At 38.9% G+C, this 19192-nt stretch overlaps 1 long non-coding RNA gene across 1 annotated transcript in view; it reads left to right on the top strand.

The window, feature by feature from the left end:
* The window catches only part of LOC131418715 (uncharacterized), a 29932-nt gene extending 12049 nt beyond the window's left edge, over positions 1–17883 (top strand). Inside the window, exons 2-3 of the long non-coding RNA XR_009222970.1 lie at positions 17114–17293; positions 17562–17883. This is a non-coding gene — a long non-coding RNA (uncharacterized LOC131418715). The remainder of the gene's footprint in view (positions 1–17113; positions 17294–17561) is intronic.
* Positions 17884–19192: the final 1309 nt, after the last annotated feature.

Below are 19192 nucleotides of genomic sequence, written 5' to 3'. Positions count from 1 at the left end.
ATTTTCATTTCTATTATTTCAGTTTTCTTTTTCAGGGACACCACTTATGTGTATGTTGGATTTTCTCTGCCTGCCTTTCACCTCTATCATTTTCTTTCTAATCTTTGTAAACTCTGGACATTTCGATTACATTTTGCCTACTATTCTACACTCTGTCTCCTTCTCTCACTTTATCTCCAGCGGTGTCTATTCTACTCGGAGAGTAGTACCCAGAGTGCCTACTCCGGCAAATTTCATTTGGCACTGACTTCTGGAATGTTCTTTTGAAATTTCACTTCTTTTCTCTACCCTACTACCTCATATTTCATCTTTTTATTGTGATAAAATCTACACATCATAAATGTACAATTTTAATCATTTCTAAGTGTACAATTCAGTGACATTAAGTATATTCACAATTATTGCAATCACCACCACTGTCTATTTCCAGAACTTTATCATCATCTCAAACAGAAACTCTGTACCCATTAAATAATAATTCCCCATCCTCCCCTCAAGCCCCCGGTAACTTCTATTTTACTTTCTGTCTATGAATTTGCCTACTCCAGGTACTTTACCTTAAAGTAACATCATGCAATATTTGACCTTTGGTGTCTGGCTTTTTTCACGTAGCATAATGTTTTCAAGATTCATCCATATTGTAGCATGTATCAGAATTTCATTCCTTTTTAAGACTGAATAATATTCCATGTATGTGTATATCACCTTTTTTTGGTTTTTTTGATGAGGAAGATTGGCCCCAAGCTAACATCCATGCCCATCTTCCTCTGCTTTATATGGGACGCTGCCATAGCATGGCTTGACAAGTGGTGCATCAGTCCTCGCCCAGGATCTGAACCTGCGAACCCTGAGCCATCGAAGTGGAGCATGTGCACTTAGCCGCTACACTACCAGACCAGCCCCTATCACATTTTTTTTATACATTCATCTGTCTATAGGCATTTGGGTTGTTTCCACCTGTTGGCTTTTCTGACTAATGCTGCTGTGAACACTGATGTACAAGTATCTGTTTGACTCCCTGCTTTCAGTTCTTTTGAGTATATACCTAGAAGCGGTGTTGCTGGATTACATGGTAATTCTATATTTAACTTTTTGAGGAACCACCATATTGTTTTCCACAGTGGCCGCACCATTTCACATATCCACCAGCAAGACACGATGGCTGTACAAGGGTTCCAGTTTCCACACACCCTTGCTAACACTTATTATTCTCGTTTTTTTTTTTTTCATAACAGCCATTTTAACGGATTTGAAGTAGAATCTCATTGTGGTTTTGATTTGCATTTTCCTAATGACTAGTGATGTTGAACATCATTTTATGGTGCATAAAAGTTTTCAATTTTGATGACATCCAATTTATCTACTTTTTTTTGTTGCTTGTGCTTTTGATGTCATATCCAAGAGATCATCACCAAATCCAATGTCGTGAAGATTTTTCCCCATGTTTTTTTCCTAAGAATTTTTGTAGTTTTAGTTCTTACACTTGAGTCTTTAATCCATTTTGACTTAATTTTTGTATATGATATAGGGTAATGTTACAACTTCATTCTTTTGCATGTGGATGTCTGATTTTCTCAGGATTGCTTATTGAATAGACTGTCCTTTCCCTCGATTTTCCCAGCATCTTCTTTTGTGAACTTGTCATCCTTGTTGAATATCATTGGCCATGTATGTGAAGGGCTACTTCTGGGCTCTCTGTTCTATTCCATTGGTCTCTGTCTGTCCTTATGCCAGACAAAACCACGTTGTTTTGATTACTGTAGGTTTATAGTAAGTTTTGAAATAAGAGCATCTGAGTCCTCCAACTTTATTCTTCTTTTTTCAGATTGTTTTGGCTATTCAGGGTCCCTTGAGATTCTATATGAATGTTAGGATTGTTTTTCTGTTTCTGCAAGTAATGCTATTTGGATTTTGATAGAGATTGCATAGAATCTGTAGATCACTTGGAGTAATGTTGTCGTTTTAACAATCTTAAGTCTTCCAATTCATGAACAGGAGATGTTTTTCCATTTATTTAATTTTTTTGGCAATGTTTTCAGTTTCCAGTGTACAAGTCTTTCCCCTTTGTTAAATTTATTCTTGAGTATTTTATTATTTTAGATACTATTGTTAAGTGAATTGTTTTCTTAATTCCTTTCTTGGATTGTTTGTTGTTTGTGTATAGAAGCGCAACAGACTTTTGTAGATTGATTTTGTATCCTGCAACTTTGCTGAACTTTTTAGCTCTATTTTTGTATGTGAAATCTTTAGTTTCTACGTATAAAATCACATTATCTGTGAATAGAGGTAATTTTACTTCTTCATTTCCATTTTAGATGCCTTTTCTTTCTCTTGTCTAATGCTCTGACCAGGACTTACAGTACTATGTTGAGTAGAAGCGGAAAAAGTGGGAATCCTTGTCTTGTTCTGTATCTTAGGGGAAAAGGTTTGCCTTTCACCATTGAGAATGATGTTAACCATGAATTTTTCATATATGTCCTTTATTGGGTTGAGAAAGGTTTCTTCTATTCCTGGTTTATTAAGTTTTTTTTTTTAATCAATAAAGTGTGTTGAATTCTGTCAAATGCTTTTTCTGTATCAATTGAAATGATCACATGGGGTTTTCTCCTTTAATCTATTAATGTGGTGTTTTACATTGATTGATTTTTGTATGTTGAACTAAGCTTGCATTCCAGGATTAAATCCCACTTAGTCAAGGTGTGTAATTTTTTTTTTAATATGCTGATGAATTTGGTTTGGCTAGTATTTTGTTGAAGATTTTTGCATTAATATTCATCAGGGATATTGGTCTGTAATTTTCTTTTCTTGTATTGTGTTTGTCTGGTTTTGGTATCAGGATAATGCTGGCCACATAGAATGAGTTAGGCAGTGTTCCCTCCTCTTTAGTTTTTAGAAGAGTTTGGGAAAGATTGGCATCCATTCTTCTTTAAATATTTGGTAGAATTGAAACCACCTGGACCAGGACATTTCTTTGCTAGGAGGTTTTTTTTTTCCCCCTCCCCAAAGCCCCGGTACATAGTTGTGTATCATAGTTGTAGAGTTGTAGCTCTCCTATGTGGGACACTGCCTCAGCGTGGCTTGATGAGCAGTGAGTAGCTCCACTCCTGGGATCCAAACCGGCCAACCCCGGGCTGCCAAAGCAGAACACGCGAACTTAACTGCTAGGCCGGCCTCTGGAGGTTTTTATTCAATCTTTGGTTGTTTCAATCTTTGTTTGATTCAGTCTTCGGTAATCTTTGGTTACTGATTCAATCTCCTTAATATAGGTCTATTCTGATTTTCTGTTTCTTCATGATTTAGTTTTGGTAGATTGTGTATTTCTAGTTATTTGTCCATTTTATCTAGGTTATTTGATCTATTGGAATATAAACATTCACAGTATTCTCTTATAATCATTTTTATTTCTGTAAAATTTGTTGTAATATCCCCACTTTCGTTTCTGATTTTAACAATTTGAGGCTTCTATCTCTTTTTTTCTTAGTCTATCTAACTAAGGGTTTGTCTGTTTTGTTGATCTTTTTGAAGAACCAACTTTTAGTTTCATTGATTTTCTCTATTGTTTTTCTAGTCTCTATTTCATTTATCTCTGGTTGAATCTTTATTATTTCCTTCTTTCTGCTGGTTTGGGTTTAGTTTGCTCTTCTTTTTGGTGTAAGATTAGGTTATTAATATGAGATCTTTCTTCTCTTTTTAATGTATGCATTTACAGCTATAAATTTCCCTCTTAGCACTGCTTTCACTGCACCCCATATGCTTTGGTATGTTGTGTTTTTGTTTTCATTTGTCTCCATGTATTTTCTAATTTCCCTTGTGATTTCTTCCTTGATCCATTGGTTGTTTAAAAATATGTTGTTTGGTTCACACATATTTGTGAATTTTCCAGTTTTCCTTGTGTAATTGATTTCTAGCTTCATTCCATTGTGATTGGAAAAAGATACTTTGTATGATTTCAGTCTTTTAAAATTCATTAAAACTTGTTTTGCCCACCTTCTCTCACCACACACAAAAATTAATTCCAAATGGATCAAAGACCTGAAGGTGAGACCTGAAACTATAAAACTCCTGGAAGAAAATATAGACAGTACACTATTCGTCATAGGTCATAAAGGGATCTTTTCGAATTCCATGACTACTGCGACAAGGGAAACAAAAGGAAAAATAAGCAAGTGGGACTTCATCAGATTAAAGAGCTTCTACAAGGCAAATGAAACCAGGATCAAAATGAACAGGCGACCCACCAGCTGGGAAAAAATATTTGCAAACCATATATCCACCAAAGGACAATCTCCATAATATGTAAAGAACTCACACAACTGAACAACAAAAAAACAAACAACTGACCAAAAAATGGGCAGAGGAAATGAACAGACACTTCTCCAAAGAAGATATACAGATGGCCAATAGGCACATGAAAAGATGCTCAGTATCACTAATCACCAGGGAAATGCAAATCAAAACCACACTAAGATATCATCTTACACCCATTAGAATGGCTATAAACACCAAGACAAAAAACAACAAATGCTGGAGAGGCTGTGGAGAAACGGGAACTCTAATTCATTGCTGATGGGAATGCAAACTGGCACAGCCTGTATGGAAATCAGTATGGAGATTCCTCAAAAAATTAAAAATAGAAATACCTATGATCCAGCTATCCCACTACTGAGTATCAACAATCCAAAGAGGCTTATGCACCCCTATGTTCATTGCAGCATTATTCATAATAGCCAAGAAGTGGAAGTAACTCAAGCGTCCCTTGACTGATGAATGGATAAAGAAGATGTGGTATATATATACAATGGAATACTACTCAGCCAAAAAAAATGACAAAATCGTCCCATTTGCAACAACATGGATGGACCTGGAGGGTACTATGTTAAGTGAAATAAGCCAGAAAGAGAAAGAAACACCACATGATCTCACTCATGACTGGAAGATAAACAAACACACGGACAGAGAGATCTGTTTGGTGGTTACCAGGGGCAAGGGGGATGGGGGATGGGTACAAGGGGTGAAGGGATGCATTTATATGGTGACTGAAAAACAATGATGTACAACAAAAATTTCACAATAAAGAAAAAAACTTGTTTTGTAGCCTAACATATAGTCTTTCTGGAGAATGTTCGGGAAGTCATTTGAGAAAAATATATATTCTGCTGTTGTTAGGTGGAGTATTCTGTATATGTCTGTTAGATCTAATTGATTTATGGTATTGTTAAAGTCCTCTGTTTCCCTATTGACCTTCTATCTGGTTCTTCTATTCATTATTGACAGTAATATGTTGATATCTCCTACTATTATTGTAGAAATATCTATTTCTCTCTTCAATTCTGCCAATGTTTCCTTATTATATTTTGAAGTTCTAATGTCTGGTGCACTTATGTTTATAATTGTTATATCTTCTTGGTGAATTGGCCCTTTTATCAATATATTATGTTCTTCTTTGTGTCTTGTAACAGGTTTTGACTTAAAATCTATCTTGTCTGATATTAATATAGCCACTGCTGCTCTCTTTTGGTTACTATTTGCATGGAATATATTGTTCCATTGTTTCACTTTCAATCTATTTGTGTCTTTAGATCTAAAGTGAGTCTCTTGTAAACAGCATATAGTTTCATCATATTTTTATCCATTCTTCCAATCTGTGCCTTTTGATTGGAAAGTTTTATACATTTACATTTAAAGTAATTACTGATAAGGCAAAAGTTACTTCTGCCATTTTGCTATTTGTTTTCTGTAGGTCTTATAGCATTTTTGTCCTTCATTTCTTCATTACTTCCTTTTTTGTGTTTAGTTGATTTTTTTGTAGCGACATATTTATATTCCTTTGTGATTTCCTTTGGTATGTATTGTGGATATTTTCTTTATGGTACCCTGGGGACTACATATAAAATCTTATAGTAATAACTATTGAATTTGAATCAATACCAACTTAACTTCAATTACACAAAAATTCTACTCTTATAAAGGTCTGCCCCCCTTTATGTTCTTATGTTCTTGGTGTTACAAATTACATCTTTATGAAATTTCATGCCCACTAACATGGATTTATAATTATTTTTACACATTTGTCTTTTAAATCCTGTAGAAAATAAAAAGCAGAGTTACAAACAGCATTACAATTATAAAATATAAAATGTTACAGTTTAATATGATTATAAAATATAAAATATTACAATATAATACTGACTTTATATTTGTTCATGCATTTACCTTTACTGAAGATCTTTCTATCTTCATACAGCTTGAAGTTACTGTCTAGTGTCCTTTCATTTCAACCCGAAGGACTTCTTTTAGCATCTTGCAAAGCAAGTCTAATAGGAATGAACTTAGCTTTTGTTTATAGGGGAATGTCTTAATTTTGCTCTTATTTTTGATGGACAGTTTTGCCAGATACAGAATTCCCAGTTGATAGTTTTTTTCTTTTCTTTCAATACTTTAAAAATGTCATCCTACTGCCTTCTGGCCTGCAAAGCTTCTGATGAAAAATCGGCTGATAATCTTATTGAGAATCTTTTGTGCACTTCTCTCTTGCTACTTTCAAGATTCTCTCATATTCTTTGGCTTTCCAGTTTGATTATAAAGTGTCTTGGTGTGAGTCTTTTAAGTTTATTCTGTTTGGAGTTCATTTAGCTTGTTGAATTTGTATATTCATGTCTTTCATCAAATTTGAGACGTTTTCAGTCATTATTTCTTTTTTTTTTTTTTTTTTTGATTTTTATTGATATTTTAATGGTTTCTAACATTGTGAAATTTTGGGTTGTACATTTTTGTTTGTCCATCACCCCATATATGACTCCCTTCACCCCTTGTGCCCACCCCCCACCCCCACTTCCCGGGTAACCACAGTCCAGTTTTCTCTGTCCATGTGTTGGTTTATATTCCACATATGAGTGAGATCATACAGTGTTTGTCTTTCTCTTTCTGGCTTAGTTCACTTAACATAATACGCTCCAGGCCCATCCATGTTGTTGCAAATGGGACGATTTTGTCTTTTTTTATGGCCGAGTAGTATTCCATTGTATATATATACCACATTTTCTTAATCCAATCGTCAGTCGAGGGACACTTAGGTTGCTTCCACTTCTTGGCTATGGTGAATAATGCTGCAATGAACATAGGGGTGCATAAGCCTCTTTGGATTGTTGATTTCAGGTGCGTTGGATAGATTCCCAGTAGTGGGATGGCTGGATCATAGGGCATCTCTATTTTTAATTCTTTGAGGAATCTCCATACCGTTTTCCATAGAGGCTGCACCAATTTGCATTCCCACCAGCTGTGTATGAGGGTTCCTGTTTCTCCACATCCTCTCCAACATTTGTTGTTTTTTGTCTTGGTGATTATAGCCATTCTAACGGGTGTGAGGTGGTATCTTAGTGTTGTTTTGATTTGCATTTCCCTGATGATTAGTGATGTTGAGCATCTTTTCATGTGCCTATTGGCCATCTGTATATCTTCCTTGGAGAAGTGTCTGTTCATTTCCTCTGCCCATTTTTTGATCGGGTTGTTTGTTATTTTGTTGTTCAGTTGTGTGAGTTCTTTATATATTATGGAGATCAACCCCTTGTCAGATGTATGTTTTGCAAATATTCTCTCCCAGCTGGTTGGTTGTTTGTTCATCTTGATTCTGGTTTCATTTGTCTTATAAAAGCTCTTTAGTCTGATAAAGTCCCACTTGTTTATTTATTCTTTAGTTTCCCTAGTCTGGGTAGGCATGTCATCCGAAAAGATTCCTTTAAACCCAATGTCAAATAGTGTGTTGCCTATATTTTCTTCTATGAGTTTTATAGTTTCAGGTCTCACCTTCAGGTCTTTGATCCATTTTGAGTTAATTTTTGTGAGTGGCGATAGCACATGGTCCACTTTCATTCTTTTGCATGTGGCTGTCCAGTTTTCCCAACACCATTTATTGAAGAGACTTTCCTTTCTCCATTGCATGTCCTTAGCACCTTTGTCGAAAATTAGCTGTCCGTATATGTGTGGTTTTATTTCTGGGCTTTCAATTCTGTTCCATTGATCTGTGTGTCTGTTTTTGTACCAGTACCATGCTGTTTTGATTACTATTGCTTTGTAGTATGTTTTGAAGTCAGGAATTGTGATGCCTCCTGCTTTGTTCTTTTTCTTTAGGATTTCTTTAGCTATTCGGGGTCTTTTGTTGCCCCATATAAATTTTAGTATTCTTTTTTCTATTTCTGTGAAGAATGTCATTGGGATTCTGATTGGGATTGCATTGAATCTGTAGATTGCTTTAGGTAATATAGACATTTTAACTATGTTTATTCTTCCAATCCACGTGCATGGGATATCTTTCCATTTCTTTATGTCATCGTAGATTTCCCTCAATAATGTCTTGTAGTTCTCATTGTATAGGTCCTTCACCTCCTTGGTAAGATTTATTCCTAGGTATTTTATTCTTTTTGATGCAATTGTAAATGGTATTATCTTTTTGAGCTCTCTTTCTGTTAGTTCATTATTAGCATATAGAAATGCAACTGATTTTTGTAGATTGATTTTGTACCCTGCAACTTTGCTGTAGTTGTTGATTGTTTCTAACAGTTTTCCAACAGATTCTTTAGGGTTTTCTATATATACAATCATGTCATCTGCAAATAGTGAGAGTTTCACTTCTTCGTTACCTATTTGGATTCCTTTTATTCCTTTTTCTTGCCTAATTGCTCTGGCCAAAACCTCCAGTACTATGTTGAACAGGAGTGGTGAGAGTGGGCAGCCCTGCCTCGTTCCTGTTCTCAGAGGAATGGCTTTCAGTCTTTCCCCGTTGAGTATGATGTTAGCTGTGGGTTTGTCATATATGGCCTTTATTATGTTGAGGTACTTTCCTTCTATTCCCATTTTATTGAGAGTTTTTATCATAAATGGATGTTGTATCTTGTCAAATGCCTTCTCTGCGTCTATTGAGACGATCATGTGGTTTTTATTCTCTGTTTTGTTGATGTGATGTATCACGTTGATTGATTTGCGGATGTTGAACCATCCCTGCGTTTCTGGTATAAATCCCACTTGATCATGGTGTATGATCTTTTTAATATATTGTTGTATTCGGTTTGCCAATATTTTGTTGAGGATTTTTGCATCAATGTTCATCAGCGATATTGGCCTGTAATTTTCTTTCTTTGTATTGTCTTTGTCTGGTTTTGGTATCAGGGTGATGTTGGCCTCGTAGAATGATTTAGGAAGTGTTCCATCTTCCTCTATTTTTTGGAATAGTTTGAGGAGGATGGGTATCAAATCTTCTTTGAATGTTTGGTAAAATTCACCGGAGAAGCCATCTGGTCCTGGACTTTTATTTTTTGGGAGGTTTTTGATTACTATTTCAATCTCTTTACTTGTGATTGGTCTATTCAGATTCTCCATTTCTTCTTGGTTCAATTTTGGGAGGTTGTATAAGTCTAAGAATTTATCCATTTCTTCTAGATTGTCCAATTTGTTGGCATATAATTTCTCATAGTATTCTCTTATAATCCTCTGTATTTCCATGGTATCCGTTGTAATTTCTCCTCTTTCATTTCTAATTTTATTTACTTGAGCCTTTTCTCTTTTTTTCTTAGTTAGCCTGGCTAAGGGTTTGTCTATTTTGTTTATCTTCTCGAAGAACCAACTCTTTGTTTCATTAATCCTTTCTACTGTTTTTTTGGTCTCAATAGCATTTATTTCTGCTCTGATTTTTATTATTTCTCTCCTTCTGCTGGCTTTGGGCTTTGTTTGTTCTTCTTTTTCTAGTTCTGTTAGGTGTAATTTAAGGTTGCCTATTAGGGCTTTTTCTTGTTTGTTAAGGTGGGCTTGTATCGCTATGAGTTTCCCTCTCAGGAACGCTTTTGCTGCGTCCCATATGGTTTGATATGGCATGTTATCATTTTCGTTTGTTTCCAGATAGTTTTTGATTTCTCCTTTAATTTCATCAATGATCCATTGGTTGTTCAGTAGCATGTTGTTTAAGCTCCACATTTTTGTCACTTTCCCAGTTTTTTTTTCCTGGTTCATTTCCAGTTTCATAGCCTTATGGTCTGAAAAGATGCTTGTTATGATTTCAATCTTCTTAAATTTATTGAGGCTTGCTTTGTTTCCCAACATATGGTCTATCCTAGAGAATGTTCCATGCACGCTTGAGAAGAATGTGTAGTCAGCTGTTTTTGGGTGGAGTGCTCTGTATATGTCTACTAGGTCCATCTCGTCCAGTTTTTCATTTAAGTCTAATATTTCTTTATTAACTTTTTGTCTGGATGATCTATCCATTGCTGTAAGTGGGGTGTTAAGATCCCCTACTATTATTGTGTTGTTGTTGATGTCTCCTTTTAGGTTTGTTAATAGTTGTTTTATGTACATTGGTGCTCCTATGTTGGGTGCATATATATTTATAAGTGATATGTCTTCTTGATGGAGTGTCCCTTTTATCATTATATATTTCCCTTCTTTGTCTTTCTTAACCTGTTTTATCTTGAAGTCTACTTTGTCTGATATGAGTATGGCAACACCTGCTTTCTTTTGTTTGCCATTAGCTTGGAGTATTGTCTTCCATCCTTTCACTCTGAGCCTGTGCTTGTCTTTAGTGCTAAGATGTGTTTCCTGAAGGCAGCATATTGTTGGGTCTTGCTTTTTAATCCATCCTGCCACTCTGTATCTTTTGATTGGAGAGTTCAATCCATTTACATTTAGGGTAATTATTGAAATATGAGGGTTGAATGTTGCTGTTTTGTCACTTATTTTCTGGTTCTTTTGCATTTCCTTTGTTTCTTGTCCCATTTGTTTTGGACTGCCAATTCAGTTTGGTTGTTCTGTCTTATGATTCTTCTAGTTTTCTCTTTGTTTATCATATGTGGTTTTGTTTTGATTATTTGTTTAGTGGTTACCTTGAGGTTTGTGCGAAAAATCTTCTGTATGAGATAGTCCATTATCTGATAGCCTCCTATTTCCTTATACTAAGTCAATTCAGTCACTTTCCTCTTCCCCTTCTAAGTTGCTCTTGTTATACCTTATTCTATCTTTTGTTGTGGCTGTGTGTTTACAGTGATGAGGTTAAATTTATTTTTGGTGAATTTCTTCCTTTGATCTTTGAGTTTAGTATTTAAGTGGTTGCTAACCTATTCCGGTAAAGATCTACTATTTCTCTGATTTTGTCTACCTACTTTTCTCCTTACTCCAAGCTTTGTGTTCCCTTTCTCTTCTTTTTTTCAGGCCTGAGGGCCTTCTTGAGTATTTCTTGTAGTGGGGGTCTCGTGGCCATGAACTCCCTTAGCTTTTGTTTATCTGGGAGAGTTACTATTTCTCCATCATATTTGAAGGATATTTTTGCTGGATAGAGTATTCTTGGCTGAAAGTTTTTGTCTTTTAGTATTTTGAATATATCATTCCAGTCTCTTCTAGCCTGAAAAGTTTCTGTTGAGAAATCCGCTGAGAGCCTGATGGGAGTTCCTTTGTACGTTATTTTTTGTTTTTGTCTAGCTGCCCTTAATATTGTTTCTTTGTCGTTGACCCTGGCTAGCCTTACCACTAGGTGTCGTGGTGAAGGCCTTTGTCTGTTAATATATATAGGAGTCCTGTTGGCTTCACTTACTGGTATTTCCTGCTCCTTCCCCAGATTTGGGAAATTTTCAGCTATTATTTCCTTGAATAGGCTCTCTGTTCCTCTTTCCCTCTCCTCTCCCTCAGGAATACCTATAATTCTTATGTTACATTTTCTAATAGAGTCCGATATTTCTCGGAGTCTTTCTTCATTTCTTTTTAGTCTTAGTTCTCTCTCTTCTTCCATCTGGAGTATATCTGTATTCCTATCCTCTAAAGTACTAATTCTTTCCTCCATATTGTCAGCTCTGTTCTTTAAAGATTCCAGATTCTCCTTTATCTCCTCCATTGTGTTCTTCATCTCCATCAGCCCTGATAGGTTTTTCTTTATGATTTCAATCTCTTTTGTGAAGAAACTCCTAATCTCATTTAATTGTTTGTCTGTGTTGTCTCGTATTTCGTTGAGTGTTTTTATGATAGCTATTTTGAAATCTCTGTCATTTAGTTTATGGATTTCTGTGTCTTCGGGGTTGATTTCTGGGTGCTTGTCATTTTGTTTCTGGTCTGGTGATTTCATATATTTTTGCATTGTGGTTCCTGTGTTGGTTTTCATTTTCCTCATCCTGGAAGTCTCTGGTTACAATTTCCACCTGCCGCCACTGTCTGGTGGTAAAGGGCTGTGTAGTCTAAGCCCCCTGCGCTCTGCCCCAGTTTTTCTGCTGCGATCCGCAGTTTTGTTTTGTTTTGTTTTGTTTCTTTTCCCCACTGCGATCCACGGGTCCAGTCCAGTTTATTCAGGTCTGCCTCGGACCGCTAGATCTGCTCGAGCTGCAGACTCCAGGTTGCGGGGAGGGGGGAGCTCTCTCTTTTGCCCTCTGGGTCCCTGACGTGGGAGGCTTCTCGTTTGCCCCTCTTTATCCGCTCTCTGGGTTGCTCAGATGTTGATGGTAGCCCTGTGGCTCCTCTGAGCCCTCTGTGCGGGAGTTTCCCACTGGCTGAGAGAGCCCGAAGAGCTACAGTTTCCCGCCGAGGGCCGCCCCTCCCCCCTCTCTGGGAGCTGCGCGGACCGGATCGCTGATCTGATGGGGAGGGAGCGGAGCTCTCCTTACCTCTCCCCACTTCCTCCGGGGGCCCAGCACGTTCTGCTCTCAGATGTGCGGCAGTGTGGATCCCTCCGCTCCAGCTTTTCACTGTCTGGGATTCTGTTGTTGGTCTGTGGCTGTTACTTTTGTTGTATTTTGTGGGGGAAGAATTCACGGGAAAGCTCACTCCGCCATGATGCTGACGTCACCTCAGTCATTATTTCTTCAGATAACCTTTCTGCCCCTTTCTCTCTCTCTCTTCTCCTTCTGGGACTCCCATAAGGTGTATGTTGTTCTGGTTGATGATATCCCAGAAGTCTTGCAGATTCTGTTCACTTTTCTTCAATCTTTTTTCTTTCTGTTTCACTGACTTAACCTATCTTCAAGTTCACTGATTCTTTCTTCTGCTTGCTCAAATCTGATGTTTAATCCTTCTAGTAAATTTTTCATTTTAGTTATTGGGTACTTTTAAGCTCTGGGCTAAATGGTGAATTCTAGATATGTTTTGAAGAAGGAACCAACACAATTGTCTGGTGGGTTGGGTGTGGGATACAAGAGAAGGAGACCATCAAGGATGACTCCAAGGTTTTTGGCTTGAATAATTGGAAGGATTAGGTCATCACGCACTGAGATGGGAAAGGCTGTGGATACAGGAACTTGTGGGCAAAGATCAATGGTTCAGTTTGTAGATGGTAAGTGAGAGCTATGTACTAGACATCTAAGTGGAGATGTTGAGTAAGCATTTGATACACAAGTCTGGAATTTGAGATTGAGTTTGAGATTGATTGATATATATCTGTTTGTATATATAAATTTGGGAGTTCTTATTTACATGGAATTTGAGGTCATGTGATTAGATGACATTACCAAGGAAATAAGTGTAAATAGAGAAGACCAAGGACAGAGTCCTAGGACACTCCAACATGAAGTAGTTGAAGAGAAGATGAAGAACCAGCAAAGGTGACTGAGAAAGAATGGCCAATAAGATAGAAAGAAAACCAAGAGACTGGATGTCCCAAGAGCCAGTGAAGGAGAGGAAGTGATCAACTATGTCAAATGCTAGTAGTCCAAGGAAGAGGAGGACTAAGACTGGATTATGTCTATGTGGAGGTTATTGACGATCATGAAAATAACTGCTTCAGGAGTTTTCTCTGTGGCCATAAAAGCCATATTAGAATGGATTTCAGAGATAATGGGGAAAGAAATTGAAGATAATAATGTAGACAACCCTTCAGAGGAGTTTGGTTGCAAAGTAAAGACACAGAGTGGTTATATATATATATCAAATAATTACCTTGTACACCTTAAGCTAATATGATGTTATTTGTCAATTATATCTCAATAAAACTAGAAAAACTAGAAAAAATAGTAAATGATGGGAAAAGTGAAATTAAGAGAAATTTTTTGTTTTATTTCGTTTTTTAAGGGATGATCAACATCAGCATACTTGTGACCAGATGAGAATGACCCAGTAGAGAGGGAAACATTGATGGTGTGGGGAAGAAAGGCGAGAATTGCTGGAGTGATTTCTTTGAATGAGCAAGAGAGGATGGGATCTTATGTACAAGGGGAAGAGTTGGCTTTAGATAAGAGCATGGATACTAATTACAGCATCTATAGTATGCTGTAATTATTATGAATCCTGGGCAGTATCAGGGATCCAACTGAAGCTCTTGACATGCACTAAAATATTTTTCTCCAACTTGTTCAGCTCCATGGGCATGAACCCAGAACAGGTGGAGAGGTGGATTTAATCCATTTTGAGGTTTTGCCAAGTGAGTATGATGAAGTGAAAGAGGGATAAGGAAGGGCAGGGTCTGATGGTAATTACTGGTCATGAAAAGTAAGCTGGATAAGGATGGGACAAAGGGCAAGAGAGAGAGTGGAAAAGTGACAAGATTAATGGATTGGTGGTTAGATTCTGGTGTGTCAAACAATTGTTGGAGATACAATAGGGATGGTAGTCAGAAGTGGAATGCATGAAAATAGAAATTATGTTATGGAAGCGGTTATTCATAATGACAAGGTTTAGGCAGGGTCTCTCAGGCCAGCTGTGGTGATGGACTAGAGTTTTTTCTTCCTTCCCCTCATCCAATCTGTCACAAACCACACACACACACACACGTAGACTCCTACTACTACAAATGGAAATTTTTTTAAAAAGACATACAAAGTTCACTGATCGTAAAAGCACTGTGCTTGGATGTCACACCAATGTCATATTACTATAAAAGTTTCTAAATGCTTACTTTAGAATGTCTGTGCTTATCTCACCCGGACCACTAATGAGAGCTTGCCCGCTGGCACTGGTCCATGGCCCACACTAAGCAGTGCAGGTCTAGGGTGTGGCCAGAGGAGTGAGTGGCTGAGGTAGAATGAAGGCCAAACTCATTGGAGAAGTTCAGGAAAGTGAAAGGCCAGAGGTTGGAAAGATCACTTATATGTATATTGAAAGCACTCAGAATTAAGATAGTAGTAGTGGCAGAGAGAATGATTTTGAGCCAAGGGCCAAAATTGTCAAGAAATAAGGGGGATGGGGGTGTCCCAGGGAGAGAAGATGACGGCAGCAGTGGGGTAGTGGGTGATACAAGCTGATAGATGATATTTAAAGCTGAGATTTAGGGAGGAGAGAGGGAGAATGATCTGGACTTAGCAATGAGGAGCAAGAAGGACACCTACCTTGCCTGGAGCTCAGTGTGGGAGGGAAAACAGCCATCCTTGAGAGGGCTGCAGGAGATGCAGTGTCCTCAGGGGAAAGTCAGATTTCCACTAGAGCAGGAGGCGTAAGATTGTTTAGAGAAGTTGAGGATACAGGGGATTTGGTTGTTGCACAGTAGAAAAAAAGGTCTTACGGTTAGGCACTGGTGGGGAGAGAGGACAGGACAAGGAATGTGCAGAGCCTTTCTGGGATTGGAGTACAGGAGATGAGGGGTGAGCTGGGCCTCCAGGGTTTAAACGTGAGTAAAGGGCATAATGATTCAAATCCTGGATTCAAGACAGGTAGTGAAAGCAGGCTGAATGCTGGGTATAGACAGGGATGGGGGTCGGGGGATCTCTCTTGATCCTCATCCACAGAGGTAAGGAGGTCTGAGGAAGCTGGGTGCCCTGTGATCCCAATGATGGGGGTAAAAGACATGGGAAGGAGTGTGTCTCAAGACTTCTACTGAAAGGGTCCAGGAAAGTTGCTACCAACAGCCTGTACATCCCTTCCCTGCTGTTGTTTTAGTACCTCGGGATGCAGCACTTATTTGGGGAAGTATGCTATGCTGATTATTTTCTGATCTCTGTAGTTTCAAGTATCCTCTCTCCACACTTTTTTTTGCATTTGGGATTGATCGCTGGCTGTACCAATCCCGTATTTTGGTTTTGGGTTTCAGAGCAGTCTTAGGTTTCTTTTTTTTTTTTTATGATTATTATTATTTATTTACTTTTTTGTGAGGAAGATTAGCCCTGAGCTAACATCCGATGCCAAACCTCCTCTTTTTTGCTGAGAAGATTGGCCCTGGGCTAACATCCGCACCCATCTTCCTCTACTTTATATGGGACACCGCCACAGCATGGCTTGACAAGCGGTGTGTCACTGCACGCCCGGGATCCGAACCTGCGAACCCTGGGCCGCCGGAGCGGAGCGCGGGCACTTAACCACTGTGCCGCCATGCCGGCCCCCAGGTTTATTGACAATGACGAATTTCAATTTCTGTTTCTTGGTCTCCTTGTTGATTTTGGATATTTCACATCAGAAAGAAGAAATATTGGCTCTACTTCATCATTTTAGAACTGGAAGTTCCCTTTTTCATCTGTGAATAATCCCTTTTTATAATACCTCATTCTTCATTTCACTGGGGAACCCTGAATATTTATATCTATACGTCTTTTCTCTTACGTTGAGAATTTCTCCAGAAAAGAATCCTCTGATGTCCTGCCTGCAAGATAATGGGTCTGGCAGTCAACATCCTAGGAGCCCAGCAGGAGGGCGCTAGGATTAGTTGGCAGACTTTTGTTCAATTCCCGTTTCCGGTAAGGCCTCTTCAGTGCCTGTTGTCCCTGAACAGAAAGATTCTCTGGTTCAGATTCTTCATTCTTGGGGCTAGGCAGGAGGAGTTGATGGACAGCATGGGACAGAGGAGAGGACTGGGTTTCTAACTGCTCCTTCCTTATGTGGATATCTATGTAACATGCCCCACCTCTTACCCCTGTGGCAAATTATATTTTCCAAAATATCCACACCTATATATGTCCCACCCCAAAAGCACTTTTTACAAACTGGTGTTGACACACCTCCAGTAAGAGGTGGGGGACTATATTCCCTCCTCTTGAATCTGGGTGGAATTTTGTAGCTGCCTTGACCAATAGAATGCAGCAAAGTGATGTCTGTGACTTCCGAGCTAGGTCATAGAAGGTAATATGACTTCATCTTGGCCCCTTCTTCTCTCTTGGGATGCTCGCCATGGAACCCAAGTGGGAGGAAGCCCAGGCAACATGGTAACATCACACATGGGTATTCTGCTCAACAGCCCCAGCGAAGGTACCAGCCAACAGCCAGCATTGACCACCAGATGTGTAAATGAATGAACCTTCAGATGACTCCAGCCCCACTTTGAGTCTTTTGGCTGAGCCCCAGACACCGTGGAGCAGACTAGATGTCCTCACAATGCCCTGTGTGAATTCCTGACCTACGGCAACCATGACAAATGGTAAATGATTATATTTGTTTTAAGTTACTAAGTTTTGGGGGGTAATTTGTTACTCAGCAGTAGATAATTAATACACCCCTGTCTTCAACAGTCTCTTGTACTTCTAATTTGTGAGCTTTTCCAGTGTTCTGATGCAAAAATCAGCTTCCTTCTGTTTTATTCCCTTGCCTTCCCCCACAACCCTGCCCCTCATTGCAACATTTGGTTTCACCTTTTTCTGGTCTACTAAGTCCATTCCCGCTTGTCCATCTACTTTCCATCTTTCAAGAGAGTGACGTCAGCATCATGGCGGAGTGAGCTTTCCCGTGAACTCTTCCCCCGACAAGATACAACAAGAGGGACAGTCACAGACCAACAACGGAATCCCAGACAGTGAAAAACTGGAGTGGAAAGATCCACACTGCCGCACATCTGAGAGCGGAACGTGCTGGGCCCCCGGAGGAAGTGGGGAGAGGTAAGGAGAACTCCTCTCCCTCCCCATCAGATCAGCGATCCCGGTCTGCATGGCTCCCAGAGAGGGGAGAGGGGCGGCCCTCGGCGGGGAAACCGTAGCTCTTCGACAGTCTCAGCCAGTGGGAAACTCCCGCACAGAGGACTCAGAAGAGCCACAGGGCTACCATCAACATCTGAGCAGCCCAGAGAGCGGATAAAGAGGGGCAAATGAGAAGCCTCCCACGTCAGGGACCCAGAGGGCAAAAGAGAGAGCTCCCCCCTCCCGGCAAACCGGACCCTGCAGCTCAACCAACCAGACCAGACCTAGCGATCCGCGGCAGACCAAACCAAGCGATCTGCGGCAGACCTGATCAAACGACCGGACCCGTGGATCGCAGCGGAAAAAAAAAAAAAACCAGAAAACAAAACGGCGGATCGCAGCAGAAAAACCGGGGCAGAGCGCAGGGGGCTTAGACTACACAGCCCTTTACCACCAGACAGTGGCGGCAGGTGGAAATTGCAACCAGAGACTTCCAGGATGAGGAAAAACAAAACCAACACAGGAACCACAATGCAAAAATATATGAAATCACCAGACCAGAAACAAAATGACAAGCACCCAGAAATCAACCCAGAAGACACAGAAATCCATAATCTAAATGACAGAGATTTCAAAATAGCTATCAAAAACACTCAATGAAATACGAGACAACACAGACAAACAATTCAATGAGATTAGGAATTTCTTCACAAAAAAGATTGAAATCATAAAGAAAAACCAATCAGTGCTGATGGAGATGAAGAACACAATGGAGGAGATAAAGGAGAATCTGGAATCTTTAAAGAACAGAGCTGACCTTTACCGGAATAGGTTAGCAACCACTTAAATACTAAATTCAAAGATCAAAGGAAGAAACTCACCAAAAATAAATTTAACCTCATCACTGTAAACACACAGCCACAACACAAGATAGAATAAGGTATAACAAGAGCAACTTAGAAGGGGAAGAGGAAAGTGATTGAATTGACTTAGTATAAGGAAATAGGAGGCCACCAGATAATGGACTATCTCATACACAAGATTTTTTGCCCAAACCTCAAGGTAACCACTAAAAAAATAATCAAAACAAAACCACATATGATAAACAAAGAGAAAACTAGAAGAGTAATAAGACAGAACAACCAAACTGAATTGGCAGTCCAAAACAAATGGGACAAGAAACAAAGGAAATGCAAAAGAACCAGAAAATAAGTGACAAAACGGCAACATTAAGCCCTCATATATCAATAATTACCCTAAATGTAAATGGATTGAACTCTCCAATCAAAAGATACAGAGTGGCAGGATGGATTCAAAAGCAAGACCCAACAATATGCTGCCTTCAGGAAACACATCTTAGCACTAAAGACAAGCACAGGCTCAGAATGAAGGGATGGAAGACAATACTCCAAGCTAATGGCAAACAA

This window comes from Diceros bicornis, chromosome 19 (assembly GCF_020826845.1).
Source record: "Diceros bicornis minor isolate mBicDic1 chromosome 19, mDicBic1.mat.cur, whole genome shotgun sequence".
NCBI lineage: Eukaryota > Metazoa > Chordata > Mammalia > Perissodactyla > Rhinocerotidae > Diceros > Diceros bicornis.
Note: the sequence above shows the minus strand (reverse complement) of the source record. Positions and strands in the feature narration are given on the sequence as shown.